The following is a 17,594-nucleotide window of genomic DNA, read 5'->3' on the forward strand; positions in this document are numbered from 1 at the left end:
GCAACGAAAGAATAATTCAGAATGACATTTTCAGACCATTTTAAAAATAAAATATAGTTGAGCAACCATGTTTGAAAAGAAGGCTACTGTGGTACACCTTAGCTAAACGCCACACAGAGATATAGACCATTAAGTGATTGGGCCTAAGCACTGAAACCACCATCAGCAGGAACAATGGCTGTGTCCCCAGGTTAGGGAACGGGTATCTGAGTTTCTAGAACACCAAAGATCTCTCACAGGTGGCTGCTGTGACTCAGCCTGAACAGGGTCTCTGCCGGGAGTGACTGACTGCACCCCTTGCAGTGCGGGACGATGACTGGAAGTTTCCCCTGGGACTGAGCAAGGAGAAGAGTCAGGCGTGTTTGACAGAGTGCGCTGGGGAGTGGGGGTGGCCAGGGTGGGTCCGCTCTCATTATGGCACCCCACGTCGTGGGCTTCCTTCCCATGGCCTCAGGCAGCATTTCCAGAGTCCCACGGATGACTGCATTATATTCTGTGAGAAGAGGTTCCACAGGCTAACACAGCCCCTTCAAACCATGTGCACAGCCGTCACCTTGGGGTCTTGTTAGGAGCAGTGTCTGATTCCGGGGTGGAGCCTGAGATCCTGCATTTCTGTCAAGCTCCCTGGTGGTGCTGAGGCTGCTGGTCTGCAGACCGCACCCAGAGTCAGCAAAGGGTCAAAGCTTGTTAAATAGACATATTTTTAAAAAAGAACTTGAATGCCTTTCGTGTGCTCGTGTGCCGTGAACCTCCAAGAGGAGCAAACAGAGCTTAATGTCTGCTACACGCATTTGCTGTGGGAGCCCTTTTCCATGCAGCGTCCCTGACAGACTCGTTGTTGGGACACGCTGTCTAAGCGATTGAGTCACCTTCTGGCATCCCAGGTGTGTGTGCTGCCTTCCTGCCGGGCCTGCTCTCCACTCCCACAGCCTCCGAGGCCCGACCTGCCGTCGCTGAGGCTGTCGGTTCATGATCAGCCCCCAGCCATCCGACAGTACTCATCGCCCCCCCCCTCGCCCCCCGCCATAGGGCTCCCAAGTACGTGCCTCCTTTGTGTCCACAGAGGTGAGACTCCCCTGCAGAGCTTGTCAAAAACACCAGTCCCTTGGTCCCACCTCCAGAGACTCTGCTTCAGTTTGTGCTGGGGCCTGAGAACCTGCATTTCCAACAAGCTCACAGGTGAATTGTGGTTCCCCTGGCAAGATAAATATGTTGAAGTTCTAACCCCCAGGACCTCCGAATGTGACCTTATGTAGAAATACGGTCTTTACAGATGTAATTAAGATGAGGCCATACTGGAGTAACGTGGGCCCTAACGCAGTATGATGGGTGTCTTTATCAAAAGGGGTAACTCGGACACAGACGCGCCACAGGGAGAAGGTCACGCGAACGTGGGCCAGAGGTTGGGGTGACGCTTCACAAGCCCAGGAAGAGCAGAGCTCGGCGGCAAAGCTCCGAAGCTGAGAGCGGCCTGGCGCCCACGTTTCCTCACGGCCTCAGAACCAGCCCTGTCCACACCTTGATCTCGCACTTCCAGCCTCCAGAACTGAGACCACGCATTTCAGCTGTTCAAGCCTCTCAGTTTGTGGGCCTTCACGGCATTCCTAGGACACAGGGAGACTTGTTTTTGGAGGATACTAAGGAAGATTTCACTGAAAATGGAGAACGTAAGATTCAAGCTCAGCCTTAAAGAAAGCATGCAAAGAAAAGGAAAGAGCGTTAGGAAAAACAGAAGACCAAAGAGCACTGAGAGTGCTTGGGAAACTGAGATTAGCTTAGAACCTAGAGAGAATCAAGGGGAGTGGGCAGAGAAAACATTAGAGGTTGGTGGGGGTCTCCTGTCAGAGATGAGTGAGTATACCAGGTTTGAAACAAATGTATTTTCAATTACGAAATTATTTCTGTAATTCTAGATATAAGACACCCAGCTATGCATGTCTTGTAAATAAAAACCTCATTTCTTATACAGAGTATGACATAACTGTTGAACCCAGCTTTAAACATTTTACTACTGGATTTTGAACTTGAACATTCAGTTTTATAGCCACTGAATGAAATCTGTAATATCAAAATTAAAACTTAGGTCTTAAATTTTTAAAATGAGATGGTTTCAGAACAGTTTTCCTACTCACATGTCAGTGAAATTGATAACTTTTAATTCTGTTTGAAGGAAATGTACCAGGGGTAGTTCTGGGGTGTATGGATTGGATTGGAGGAGAGGTCATTTCAATCTATCTTTTCAAAAGTGGCAAAGCCACATGTCCCACCCCCCAGTGCCTGTTTCATGTGTAAAACTGGAACAACACTTCCTTTTTTTTTTTCTCTCAAAAATCTGGTGACGGTAAATGAAATGAGATAAAAAGTTGCTTATTCAGGGAAATATGTATGTGTTTTAGTCAACTACTTAGCAGTAGCTGAAAAGGGTAGACTATCTGATCTCTAATATCCCTTCCAGTATCAACATCCAAACCAACGAAATTAAAAGAATTAATAGAAACCCAGACTCAGGCTATGGCAATGGAAACTGTGTGTGTGTGTGTGTGTGTGTGTGTGTGTGTGGTGTCTGTGTATATACACATACATATCTGTATCTATGTTTATGCCATTAGATGGCAGCAGGAAGTGAATTCATAATAAAGTTGGCTTCAGCCAAGTTTCTCCCTTTGTTGGACTGTTTTTTCTTGGCTTTTCTCCTTAATTTAGAGATTCAACAGGACTTTCAGTCTCTCTCAATAGCTCCTCTCGCTCTTCTCTCTCTCTCTCTCCTCTCTGTCTCTCTGTCTCTCTCTCGTCTCTGTCTCTCTGTCCCTCTCTCCTCTCTGTCTCTCTGTCCCTTTCTCTCTCTCTGCCTCTCTCCCTAACTTAAAGAAACCACCTTTTTATTAAATCATGAAAAGTGTCAAATGTTCATAAAGTGAGAAGAGTACAGTGGGTCCCCATAAACCCATCACACAAATTCAGTAAGTTTTGCCATACTTGCTTCAACTATCCACCCTTCTTTCTCCCCTTCCCTCCTTCCCTCATTACTGAATTTTAAAGCAAATCCCAGACTTAATGTTGTTCGACTCCTATATAATTTGATATGAGTATTTAAAAAACATATGCTTATTCTTACACAATCATAATGCCATTATGAAACTTAACGAAATCAATGATAATTTCATGGATTCGTATCATGTCTCTTCAATGTTTTAAGAAGAATATTGGCAATATTTTACATAATTTACAATTTATCAAAATCATACTTGAGTAATAAACCAGTTCCGCTCGGAGGTTTCTGATATAGCATTCCACTATATAACTGGCTTTAGAAAAGTACAGCTGGACTGTAACTGGAAGCTGGAAGAGCTGAGGAATGCTTTCCCATAAATTTCCGTGCATCTCAGCACCGTGTTGTGCCTCAGTTCTAGTGATGCCAAGACGATGCTCTACTGAGGATTAAAGAAACAGCAGCTGTTAATGGCATTGAGCTCAGCGAGGCGGGATGGGGCTGTTTGCTGGTAAATGCAGATAAATGTGAGGCATGTACACTTTCCTTTTCATGTTGAAAAGTAATCACAGAGACCTTTCTCCTCCAGCGCACGTACTGATACTTCGGAGCGCGTGTGACACATGGAACTCCTATTAGCCCTAATAGGGTGGAGTGAGGTAGGAGAAGCAAGCCAGAGACTACCTTTTAGTAACCTTGGGAGAAAACCAGTGTGATGCCTACAGCTCTGGGAAGAGACATATGCAATATATGTCCGTGCTGTTTAGATCTCAGAAATAAATCTAGGGAACAAGAATTTTAAAGGGGAGTCTGGTTGATAACTCTTCTGGAAGAAGACAACTAAATTTGTTAGAAAATAATAAAAACATTCATATTACCCAGCTATTCTACTTGCAGCAATTTATCCTAAAGAAATAAACATAGATACAGGTAAAGATACAGTTTTTAAGGTCATTTGTCCCAGTTAGGTTTGTAATCACACACGTTTTTAAATAACCCTTAAATATTCAGCAACAGAATTGGCTGAGTAAATTGCATTATAGTACCATAATGGGAAAGTTTGTTGCCATTAAAAAGTCCCTGATAGGGGGGCGGCTGGTTAGCTCAGTTGGTTAGAGCGTGGTGCCCCTAATAACAAGGTTGCTGGTTCAATCCCCACATAGGCCATTGTGAGCTGTGCCCTCTACAACTAGATTGAAAAACTACTTGACTTGGAGCTGATGGGTCCTGGAAAAACACACTAAAAATAAAATTTTAAAGTTTTAGAAAGTCTCTGTTAGGAATACATTGATTAACATATAAATGTTTTGACATTATCTTTAGTGGAAAAAAAATCACATTATAAAATAGTACAAAGGCCATAATTCCTCTTCAATTTAACTATAAATATATATGTGCATATACAATGCACACACACATACACATGCACAAGATTGGAAAGATACAGCGTTAACATAATGCTAATAGTAATTATCTCTTCAAGTAGAATATAAATGTTTTTCGTCTCTAGATTTTCCTACAAAGTACCTATAAAACTTACGTTAAAAAAATTGTTTTTCTTTTAAAAATTTGACTGCCAGAACTGCCAACATGGAAGACTGACCTAAAGTAGAATGCCACATACTATCAACTCAGAGAAATAACACATAAAAAGAAAATATGGGGAAAAAAGCAAATCCTCTGAAAATAGGATCTGAAATCCAGACTGGAATGCACATGAGTTGAAAATGGTCACAGGTGAGGGATCAGTACAAACAGGACCCAGCAACAGGCACTAAACCCAGGAGCTTGGATTTTGATGCCACACGAGGACAGGAGATGAAACTTTGGTTAGGTGACAAACTCAAAATAAAAAATACATATACCTGAACAAATGAACCGCATTCAGACAGCAGATAAGCCCTTAAGAACTTAGGCAACAGAACAGTCAGAATGAGATTATGAAATAAATGCGTTTAGAATTATTAAAGAGATTTTAAAAATAAAATAACAGAAGCTATGAGGAAAGAATAAGACGTTATGAAAAAAGAACAGGAGGGTTTGATAAATAAATAAAATTATAGAAATTAAAAAGTTATTGAAACAAAAAACTCAATAGATTCTTTCCCACTAAAAAGTTTAATAGATAAATAAATTAAGTTCCAATGAACAGATTATTAGAGATCTGCAAGATATTGTTGAGAATATTAACCAGGAAGAGTCCAAAAAGATAATTGCTAAAAATGTGAAAAGGAGGCTAAGAGATGCATGAAATGAAAAGGTGCAAGATACACACAGAAAAGGGCAGGAGAGAATATAAACAATGGGATAAAAGCAATACTTTTAGATAATATACTTAGAGATTTCCTGAATTGATGAAAGACATGAATCCACATACCCGATGAACCCCAATCGGTCCTGAGCAGTATAAATAAAAAGAAATACATTTACAAATCTATTGTAATGACATTGCAGGACACCAAGAAAAAAAAATCTTAAAAATAGTTGGGGGGAAAAGACAGAATTTCTACAAAGGAAATCACAAAATCACATTAGACACCAGAAGCTAATGGAATATTATTTTCAAAATGCTTCAGGAAAATTACCATCAAATTAAAATTCTCTCCCCAGGTAAACTGTTACTTGAGAGTAAAAACAAAATCAAGGCATTTTAAGATAAAGAGACTGAAACAGTTTAGCACCTACAGAACGTGGTAAGAAATGAACTGATCTTGGAAGAAAGAAATGGGAGCAATAAGTGATGGTATGCAGACAGTCTGGTCACTGTGTATAAATCTAAATGACACCAACAACTGAAAGAACACATGGGTGGCCGGGCTAGGAGGGGACAAATGCAAGTAAAAGACTGCACAACAGTGACAACATATAAAATTAGGGATTATTAAAGTTAAAGCAATTCTAGTGTCTTATATAATTCAGGGGGAGAGTACAAACACTTATTAGCCTTAGATTTTAAGTCAAGGATGTATGTTAAATATAAGAGTTACCAACAAAATGACATACAATTTCTAAACCAGTAGAAGGAAAAGGGCAATAAAGAAAACTCCATTAACCCAAGAGAAGACAGGAAAGGCACAACCTCACCCCAAAATTATACATAACAATGGAAAAGCTTCCCCTCCCACTGTCTAGTGTAAACCTGATAACAAAACCAGAGAGAGACAACACAAAATAGCAAAAGTATAGGCCAATCTCATTTGTAAACACGGATGCAAAAATCCTAAATAGGATATTAGCAAACCAAACCACAACTGTATATTTTTTAAAAAGGAAAACACCCTTGCATTATTCCAGAAATACAAGAGTGCTTTAACATTAGAAAATCTATTAATGTACTTCATCACATAAACAGATTAAAATACAGAAACTGAACAATCTTAATAGATCCAAGAAAAAGATTTGATAGAATTAACATAATCATGATTTTAAAAAGAAAAGGTCTTAGCAAACAAGTAAGAGAAGGGAACTTCTTTAAAGAGTGTATGAAAAACCCACAGTAAACATCATAGTAAATGTCAACTTTTAAAGCATTCCACTTAATCAGAAATGAGATCCTTCAGCACTATGCTTGTATCGTGGGGGTTCTGTCCAGCACCAGACAAGAAAAATGAAAGGTATGTGGAAAGAAAAAATGTGTAGGTCCTAAATTCATTGTTTTACCCCATAGCAATGTTTATCCAAAGCAGAGGCTGCCAGCAATAGTTAGCCACTGTTAGCAAGGACTTGGGAGGAGGGTGGGGAAGAAGGGGGCAGGGAAGTGTTGACAAAACTGCTTTGAGAAGACAAGTCCTGAATTAGCCCTGACATCTTGTTAGGTGGATAACAAAGCAGTTAATTAAACCTTACTACCCTGTGATCAAGAAATTTAAGTCAAATCTCTATTTATATTAGTACCTTGACATCATGAAGGCACTGAGAGTTTTCCTGTCATGTTAGTTGTTAGGTCAGCTACGGGCATGGTCAACGCGGCCAGGTCATACCCCTCTGCCAAGTCAGACCTCTCCCCGCGTGACAGAGACTGAGGCCCCTAGCGTTTCCCAGAAAAGGCAGCAGACGGCTGGTGCGATAAGCAACTCCGGACACAGCCGCTCTCGCCTGATCTGCGCTAGGGGGGCCTGCTCATCTGCCACCTCACACAGCCAACCCCCACCCCAAAAATCGCATAAATGCCTCCCTCTCTCTACCCTGGGCGCGACTTCGCTGGCCCGGTCTGCGGACCTGTGAACCTCGCCCGGGGGCGCAGAATAAAGCACTCACTTGTCTCAACCCGCCTGACTCTCATAGCCTCATTATCTCGCCGCAAGCCTTATATTAGTATTTATTTTCATCGCTCCAGGGAGACTGATTTGTAATTCTGCTTGATTCATGCTAGTTACAGGAAAGTTTCATTTGCTTAGAAAATGGATCACTCAAAGTTGTAACATTCATTTATCACTGGAGGTTGATTCTTTCGGGCCAACTTTGGTGATAATAAATTCACTGGTTCCACAAAGCTCATCTGACTGAGTCAAGCCCCATACAAAGAACAGAGCTAAAAATACCTCCTTCCTTACAGAAGGGGTAGTTCTAGCAAACAATAAAGTGACTAGCAGATTAACTTTAAAACACAATGAAGGGCCGGCCCGGTGGCTCAGGCTGTTAGAGCTCCATGTTCCTAACTACGAAGGCTGCCAGTTCGATTCCCACATGGGCCAGTGGGCTCTCAACCACAAGGTTGCCGGTTCAATTCCTCGAGTCCCGCAAGTGATGGTGGGCAGCGCCCCCTGCAACTAACTAAGATTGAACACGGCACCTTGAGCTGAGCTGCCTCCCGAATGTCTCAGTTGGATGGAGTGTGGGCTCTCAACCGCAAGGTTGCCAGTTCAATTCCTTGAGTCCCGCAAGTGATGGTGGGCAGCGCCCCCTGCAACTAAAATTGAACAGACACCTTGAGCTGAGCTGCCACTGAGCTCCCAGATGGTTCAGTTGGTTGGAACACGTCCTCTCAACCACAAAGTTGCCAGTTCGACTCCCACAAGGGGCTGTGCCCCCTGCAACTAGCAACGGAAACTGGACCTGGCGCAGAGCTGCGCCCTCCACAACTAAGATTGAAAGGACAACAACTTGACTTGGAAAAAAAGTCCTGGAAGTACATACTGTTCCCCAATAAAGTCCTGTTCCCCTTCCCCAATAAAATCTTTAGGAAAAAAAAAGCACAATGAAAAATTCTATCAAATACTGAAAAAAAGAAATAATACAAGAACATGAAGACAATTTTGAAGGTAGAAGTAGGTGTTTTCTCATTTATCAAAACTCATTATAAATTTATAGTAATTAACAAATAGACCAATAAGATAGAAAAGAGGGAACCTGGAAAGAAACTCATGTTCCTATCAGAAGTTAGGATAATAGTGATGGCACTGCAAATTGATGGGGAAAGGATAAAGTTTTCAATCCACATGAAAAAATAAAATAACTTCTCTTCTCCAGACCACACACCATACGCTGGAATACAAATAATAATAATAATAATGATAATAATAATAATAATAATAATAATAATAAAATTCAGATTGATTCCGACTGTAAATAGAAAAGACAAAACTTTATAATATAGGATAATATATTTATGACCTCAGGGTATGGATGAAGTTCTTAAGTAAGACAATAAAAACACAAATCTTTCAAGACTGGTATATTTGATGGCATTAAAATAAAACATTTCTGTCTGAGAAAAGACAACATACCTCCAACTACAGACCAGGAGAAGTCATTTATATATTTATAATGTACAACTACAAAGGGGTGAAAAGCCATGAGGTGTTTGGGGGAAGACAATCTAATATAAAAATGCCCAAAATATATGAACAAGTAATTTACAAAAGAAGAAATACTGTGTTTCCCCGAAAAAGACCGGGTCTTACAGTAATTTTTGCTCCAAAAGACGTGTTAGAGCTGATTGTCTGGCTAGGTCTCATTTTCAGGGAAACACGGTATAAACGGCAAAGAGTTTTAATTGTAGAGATATTCACTGTTAGATTAAACCACATTAAATTGCCAATATTCACTAGTTTTTGACTTACAAACATGCAATTTCATATAGGTCAAACTAGTAGCAATAAGGGATATAAAAATTAAAAGAGATACCATTTAAAACCCGTTAGATTGGTCACCAGGATTGACAAAATTACGTAGAAACACAAACTCTTATACAATTGCAAAAGGAAGCATAGATTGGTACAAACACTTTCGGAATATCTAATAAAATTGAACATGCATATACTCTAAAAACAAGCTATCTTACTCCTATATAATTGTACCTAAATGAATTCTTACACATTCACAAGCTAAAAATAGTGTATAAATCAGGGAGACAGAGAAACAAAGTTGCAGGGAAACAGAGAAACAAAGTTGCAGAGAAACAGAACCACTAGAGAGAACCAATAGGGTGCACGTGTGTGTGTGTGTGTGTGTGTGTGTGTGTGTGTGTGTGTGAAGAGATTTATCATAAGGAATTGGCTCAGGCAATTGTGGAAGCTGAAAAATCCCAAAATATGCAGTCAGCAAGGTGAAGACCCAGGAGAGCTGATGGAAGTTACAGCTCAAAAGCCAGCAGGCTTGAGAACCAAGAAAAAGAAAAACGGCTATTTCATAGTCCAAAGGCCAGAAAAGACCAATGTCTCAAGCAGTCAGACAGGAGCATTCCCTCCTACTCAGGCTTTTTGTGCTCTCGGGTTCTTGGTTGATTGATGAGGTGCTCCCGCATCAGGGAGGACCATCTGCTTTACTCAGCCTACAGATTCAAATGTCAATCTCATCCAAAACACCCTCAAATGCCAGGGCATTCCATAGCCCAGCCAAGCTGACACATACATGAACCCTCACAGGTATTCATTATGGTACTATCAGTAATAGCAAAACCTGGAAATAGTCTAATCGTCTATTCATTCTACTAATATCCACTACGGACCCATTATGTGCCATGGATTATTCAATATGTTTGGGATACATCAGCTAGAGAAAAAGACAAACATTCCTCTTGTTGGGGAGCTTACCTATTAGTTAAGGGACACAAATAATAAGCACAATGCATAGAAAGATATATATTACCTACGGAATAAGGGAATGCTACTCTCCACAGTTTCGACAACACCATTCATATTATAGTCTATGAAATGCCACCCTCTGAAAATGTGCAAGGCAGCATATTGGGTGGGGAGGAGGTGGCCCATGGCGATTAAATTAGGTCTCATTAGGAAGGTGGCATATTAGCACAAACTTACAAGTGCTAAGGGAATTAGCGTGCGGATAGCTGGGGAACAAGAGCAAACCAGGCAGAAGAAACAGACCCTGTAAAGATTCAAGAGCTGGAGGCCAGTGAGGCTGGAGTGAGGTGAGTCAAAGGGCAGGTATTCGGGTAAATGCAGGGCGGGCAGACCGCGTGGAGCCCTGTGGGCCATCGGAAGGACTGGGCGTTCCCCTCGGAATGAGTGAGTAGCCATGGTGGGGACTTAAGAGGAGCAGACTGATCTGAGCGTGTGTGGAAAGGACCATGGGCTGCTCTGACGGGCAGCAACGATGGAAGCAGGAAGCTGTGGCAGGATTCCAAGAGGGGGGTGCTGACGGCTGGGCCAGGATGACAAAAATTCTGGATTCTGGGTATATTTAAAGTATAAAGCCTACAGAATTCCTGACAGGTTGGATGTGGACTGTGAGTCAAAGAGCGGAGTTAAGGATGACTATTATTATGTCTGATCAACCGAGACGCAGGGTCCATGTGCGCAGGCCTGCAGGGAGCAGCCAAGCTAAACCATAGGCACGTTAACTCTGACATGGGTGTTAGACTTGCAAGCGGAGAAGTGGGACGGGGAGCTGGACGTACGCATCGGAGTCCACAAGAGGCCTGGGTGGGTACCGGCAGGGTATCGCCGGCGTTTAAACCCACGAGGCTGCACAGGCCACTAGGAGAATGAATGGAAAGACGTTCAGAGATGGAGCCTTAGGCCCTCCAGTGTGAGACGGTCAAGGTCAGGAGAAGGAACCAGCAAAGGAGACTGAAGAGCAGCTAGTGAAACAGGAGGAAGACCAGACTGTCTGGAAGCCAGTAGAGAAAAGTGGACCAAGGAGGAGCGCGTGATCACCTGTGTCAAATGCTGCTGACAGGTTGAGCAAGATGAGGCCAGACGGTTATATGTTGAACTAAACAATATAAAGGACATTGGAGAAGAGCAGTTCTGGTGAAATCTTAGGGACAAGAGTCTGAGTGGGTTCAAGAAAGAATGGGAGGAGAGGAATTGGATTTGGGGAAAAAATACAAGGTCTGACAATTAAGTTCACGAACTCATCCTAGAAAAAGTGCTACATATCTCATTGCTGAATATCACTACGGTCACCTTCGAAGTACTCCCCTTGGGAAGCTATGCACCGATGCCAGCGCCTAGTCAACCCTTCAAAGCAATTTTGGAACTCTTTTTTGGAATGGACATCAGAGCTGTTGTCATATTACCCTTGATGTCCTGAATGTCACCAAAATGTCTTCCTTTTAATACTTCCTTTATCTTTGGGTAAAGAAAGAAGTCATTGGGGGCCAGATCAGGTGAGTAGGGAGGGTGTTCCAATACAGTTATTTGTTTACTGGCTAAAAACTCCCTCACAGACAGTGCCGTGTGAGCTGGTGCATGGTCGTGATGCAAGAGCCGTGAATTGTTGGCGAAAAGTTCAGGTCGTCTAACTTTTTCACGCAGCCTTTTCAGCACTTCCAAATAGTAAACTTGGTGAACTGTTTGTCCAGTTGGTACAAATTCATAATGAATAATCCCTCTGGTATCAAAAAAGGTTAGCAACGTTGTTGCAACAAGTTCTCAAACTTAATCATCAGACTGTGTGTGTGTGTGTGTGTGTGTGTGTGTCCTTCAGGAAGTGGGATAAAGAGTTGTTTTAAGATATGCAAAATAAAATTATGTTTATATATTTTATTCCTGAGGAAAACAGTATGTTTGTATGCAACAAGCTGTGAGCACTCAGTAAATAAGGCTTCATGTTCATTCTACCAAACTCAGGATAAGAAAATGAGTCCAGCAGCTATTCTCATTCTTTACTGAAAGCAAAGTTCCTGGCTGGTCTGGTCCGCCTTCCACAAACCCACATCTTGTTATACCTCAAATCTCAGAGTAGATTGAAACAAATTTAATAAAAATAATACCAATATCACCCTTGGTTTTGAACTCTTTACTTCACAGAAAGCCTACAAATGCGCCTCTTTTCAGCCTTGCTCACTGGTTCACATCCGATAGGAGAGCACACCACAGACACTGCTGTCATTTCGTGCCTGTTTCTAGAGCTACTCTGGGCATTAACAAAAACACACACATATTCTTTCAGCTTTTTTCACACAGTAGTGGCATATCTGCATTTTGCTGTTTTCAGTTCAAATAATTTGGGTCTCTCTCCACACAGCCCGCCAGAGCTGCCTCATTCTTCTTAGCGGCTTTATAGCGTTTAACTGTGTGGTTGTACATCATTTATTTAGTTGTCCTCCATGGAAGGGCACTCATGTTTCAAATGTTTTTATATTCCAAACAATGCTGCGTGTTTTTGAACATGTAACTCCACAAATGTATGAATGAACTTGATATTGCCAAAATACCCCCCGAGATCAATAATTCCATAGATCAATTATCAATTTGCACTTTTGCAGCAGCATTTCCCTGATCACATGGCGTTATCTCCCAATCTTGGCCCATCTGCTAGGTGAAGTGTACTAACGCGCAGTTTTAATGGGCTTCTCTCTTCTGAGAGTTCAGGCATCTCTTCCCAGGCTTAGGAACCACTTGTAGGTATTTCATATCTGAAGACGGTCTCTACTAGGCGGCATTCAGCCAGGAAAGCAAAAAGCACTCCAGGCGTTACAATCGGGAGTGGATTTAATACAGGTGCTTCCAAAACGTGGGCCGGGCTGGGTGAAAGGAAGGTCAGGGAGAGCTGCCAGTGAAGCCAGGAAATCAAGAAGTCGCAGGAATTGCAGGAAACCACAGCTGATGACCTCAGCTGCTTGACACTGAAGCAGGTGACTAACAGAATGTAGGAGCTCCTGCAAAACCTCACGTATGCCATCTCACCGGCCTTTACGCTTGCCCAGTGGTCCTGTGATACTGAGAGAACAATGGCCTCTGTTCTCTTTTGGTTTTCAAATAGTACCTGTGCCTCTCATTGGTGGAGTGCAAATAAAACCCTCTGAGCAAGACAATCAGGGAGGTGTGGCTTCCAGGCTTCCAGCCCGTAGGACGGAGTGCGAGTTTGGAAGGCAGGTCCAGTATAGGTACCTACAGACAATGCCAGGCCTGGCCCAGCCTTTGTTACTTGGCATCCCACATGCCCCTGCAGCTGGGTTTGCACTTAGACGACATCCTGCTCCCATCTAAGGTGATGTAACTAGCCTGCGGTGGAGGCATGATCTCCTTCTTCCTGAAACGGGAGGGATGAAGTCCTAATCCGTCACTATCCATCTCTGATGGCCTTGCCATCCTCTAACTTGAAGACTAAATTAAAAGGTTAACCAGCAACAACACACCCTACCTAAAATAACACAGTAAAAGAAGAGGAAGAGGACACAACGGATTAATATATAAAATATACGCATTACAAAGCAAGAACAAAACATGCATTGTCACGGAACTTGTTTTTTCTGCAACTTCCCTGAGGTGAGAGTTGGCATTTATCATTTTCTTCTTCTACTGTTCATTCTAAGCTCCCTTTGCCTTCAGCCAAAACCTCAGTGGACTGAGATGCTTTACCTGGTGAATGATCCAAATCTTCATCCCTAAAGGGTCAGTACCATTAGGGTTCTGGCCATCTGAAGTTTCTGTAGCCTTCTGTAGATTTCACTCCACACATGGGAGTTCTCAGAGGTGCTCCAGAGAATTACTGTGGGCGCGTGTGCATTCTATTAGGTAGACAAGGCACGTTCAGAGACTTTTATTTGCATTATGAATACGGAAAAAAGTTCTGGGCTTTGAGTCCTGTGTTCTTGTGTTGCCTGGACACTGTTCTGTCGTGTTTCTGGAGGCAACACTTGTGATTTGGGGGATGCAACTGCTTCTGCTATTCAAAAGATCATGAGACAAGTTACAAAATGATTTTTCCAGGGAAAAGTAGACAACTAAGAAATACACTTTTGGCAGCAAAAGCAGAAGCAACAAAAGCAAAAATAAATAAATGGGATTACACCAAAAAGCTTCCTTCTGCACAGCGAAAGCAACAATCAATGGAATGAAAAGGCAACCTACCGAATGGGAGAAAATATTTGCAAAATCACATAACTGAGAAGAGGTTAATATCCAAAATATATAAAGAACTCATAGAACTCAATAGCAAAAAAACTAACAATCTGATTAAAAATGGGCAGAGGAACTGAACAGTTTTCCAAAGAAGACATACAGATGGCCAACACGTACACAAAAAGGTGATCAGCATTACTAGTCATCAGGGAAATGCAAATTAAGCAACAATGAGCTATCACCTCACACCTGTCAGAATGGCCACCATCAAAAAGTCAACAAATGGGCGGATGGGTGGCTCAGTTGGCGGATGGGTGGCTCAATGATCTGCTGCTCAGCTCCCAGGTGGCCAGGTGGCTCAGTTGGTTGGAGCGTGGGATCTGATCACAGGTTGCCAGTTCGACTCCTCAACTCCCACAAGGGATGGTGTGCTGCGCCCCCTGCAACTAACAACAGCAACTGGACCTGGAGCTGAGCTGCACCCTCCACAACTAAGATCGAAAGGACAACAACTTGACTTGGAAAAGTCCTGAAAGTACACACTGTTCCCCAATAAAGTCCTGTTCCCCTTCTCCAATAATATCTTTTAAAAAAAAAAAAAAGTTAACAAACAACAAATGCTGGCGAGGATGTGGAGAAAAGGGAACCCTGGTGTACTGCTGGTGAGATTGCAAATCAGTGCAAGCACTATGGGAAACAGTATGGAGGTCCCTCAAAAAATTAAGGGCATCCTGGGATTCCTCTCGTGACAAAGTTTCTCCTGGGTTCTGGGGATTTAGAACATCCACAGATGGATCCAAGGGTCCATGAATCTCCTTAAATTACATGCAAAATTTTGCAGGTGTAGTCTATTCAGTGAGTTATGCACCTGGGTTCCCAGTCTCTGTACTGCGTTTTCACAGAGTATACTGTTCAATCATAAAACACCTGAGCGAAGTAAGGCAGATAGTGTACAACAGATGAGTAGGAGGAAGGCTCAGGGTGGGCCTGCTCGAAGTCACGTGTAATATTAAGAACCACAAAAGGTCGTGCTGCTGCAGAAAGGCTGTAATGTGAGTCTCATGAGATGGTTTCTAACCCCAGATCTTTGTCAACACATGGGACATAACCTAGAAGTTCCTTAACTCTCTAGGTCTCAGTAACGTCACTCACAAAGGGGACCGAGGGAGGTTTGTACATGGGAGGGCGTCTTGTAACTCGCTGCCACCTCAGAGCTGCATTCATGTAAACGCACTTTGAGACAAAAGGTGTGCTTTTGTTAACCTGCGGGTCGCAATTCAATGGGCAAATCATCTGAAAACTTTTCAGGTCTTATTTTCAAACCAAGATTATGAGGTGCCCATGTGACACCTCTCATATTAATCAAGTGTTGACTGTGCCAGACTTTCTAGACTTTGGGTGGCTCTCAGCATAACGGGTCCCAGGACACCGACCCCGTCCATAATCGCTCTGGGATCCAGAGCCGAGAATTCTCACTGAACAGCACCACTGAAAACCTCACCCACCTGATGGCAGTAAGGCGCCATTGTGTGGACAGCCCCTCCATCTCAGGAACTGACAGGGGCTTGTTCAGTAAGACCATCCAGGGACCAACTGGTCTCTCTGGCGTCCAGCTGCCAAAAACTTTCGTAATTCTGGATGCGACAAAAGTGCCCTTGAAGACAGAACCCAAGTGTTTCTTCAGAAACAAACTATAGTACTGTCATTCAGGGTCTCACCCCGCTCCTTGCACAAGAACGCAGGACATGGTGAGGCCAAAAAAGAACACCAAGCTATGGATGGGGGCGTCAAACTACTGTATTCTCGATGGCGGCTGGGTTGGAGACACAGGAAGCAAGAGCCACACAATCCAAAATCTGCCATCTGCTTCTCTGCCAACCAACCAACCTGTCAACGTAGCCATGGCAGTTATATTAGTGGCTAATGGCTAACTGGCTAATGGTCACGCGGCCACAGCAATGCCATCTGATTACAGCTGATGGCCATCTAATAACTGAGCCAGCACCTTAGCACGTGAGGCCAAGAGCCTGGAAACTGCTCTCTGGGACTCTGTCCCCACAAGTACTCCCACAAGAATCCAAAGGCAGTTTCTCTTAAGACTTTGGAAAGATTGTCAAAAGACAGAAAGGCGATACCAATAGAAACCACAGTATGAACAGCTAACAATAAAAGGAAAACAATAAAAAGTCAGCCAATAGAAGTTAATCAGGCACCTATAATTCCCAAATGGGGGGGGTGGGGGTGACCCTTATACCTCTGAAAAAAAAGATCAAGATGGGTTGATCCAGGCTATAGAGAAAATGGACTAGTGGGCACAATATGTTAACATGCACTCCACGAACATTCATTGAAGTAATTATAAAACCAATGTTTAAGACCCAGTGAAAAAAGTCTAAAAAGAACTAAACAAAAATGTAAATTGTATCTCAAAAATATTAGAATATTAACTCAAAGAAAGTAGAAGGAAATAAGAGTATAAATCAATGAACTAGAAAACAGACTAGTTCATTGATTTATACTCTTGATCAAAACCCAAACAAAGCCAAATTAAGAAAAAGTGAATTGTTCGAAAAGATTAACATAATGGAGAAACATTTATATACTTAAAAAAGTATATAGAGATGACACAAATATGTATTATGGATACAGATATAGCCAGGATATAAATACAATAATACTAACAACACTTTGTATTAAAAAAATTGAAAACAGACACAAAATGGACTAATCCTGAAAAAAACATGTAACATCAAAATTTACCATTAAGAAATGATGGAAAGCCTGAACAGTCCGTCCTACACAATTAAAGAAACTAAATGGATTTAAAAAAAAAAATCTTCCCACAAGCAAAACACCAGGCCCAAATGGTTTCACAGGCAATTTTTAGCAAAATTTCTAGAATCAAAACAATCTAGTTTATAAAAAAAAATTTTTTAATTATTGTGCAACTCTCATAACATCAACTTCATCATCTTAAACTGTACAATTCAGTAGTTTTTAGCGTATTCACGAGGTTGTACGATTATTCCCATTAATTCCAGAACATTCCATCACTTCAACAATAGACCCCACATTTATTTGTCACTCCCAAACCAACCCCACCCCCAATTCTGGATATTTCATATCAATGGAATCATATAATGTGTGGCCTTTTTTATCTAGTTTCTTTCACTTAGTATGTTTTCTAGGCTCATCCATTATGCAAGTATCAGTAATTTTTTTTATGGCTAAATATTACATTGTAGGGGCGTAATACATTTTCTTTATCCATTCATCAGTCAATGGATATTTGCGTTGTTTCCACTTTTTGGCTCTTAAAAATAATACTGCTGCCCACATTCATGTACAAG

The sequence above is a fragment of the Rhinolophus ferrumequinum genome, chromosome 27 (assembly GCF_004115265.2).
Source record: "Rhinolophus ferrumequinum isolate MPI-CBG mRhiFer1 chromosome 27, mRhiFer1_v1.p, whole genome shotgun sequence".
NCBI classification, from domain to species: Eukaryota; Metazoa; Chordata; class Mammalia; order Chiroptera; family Rhinolophidae; genus Rhinolophus; species Rhinolophus ferrumequinum.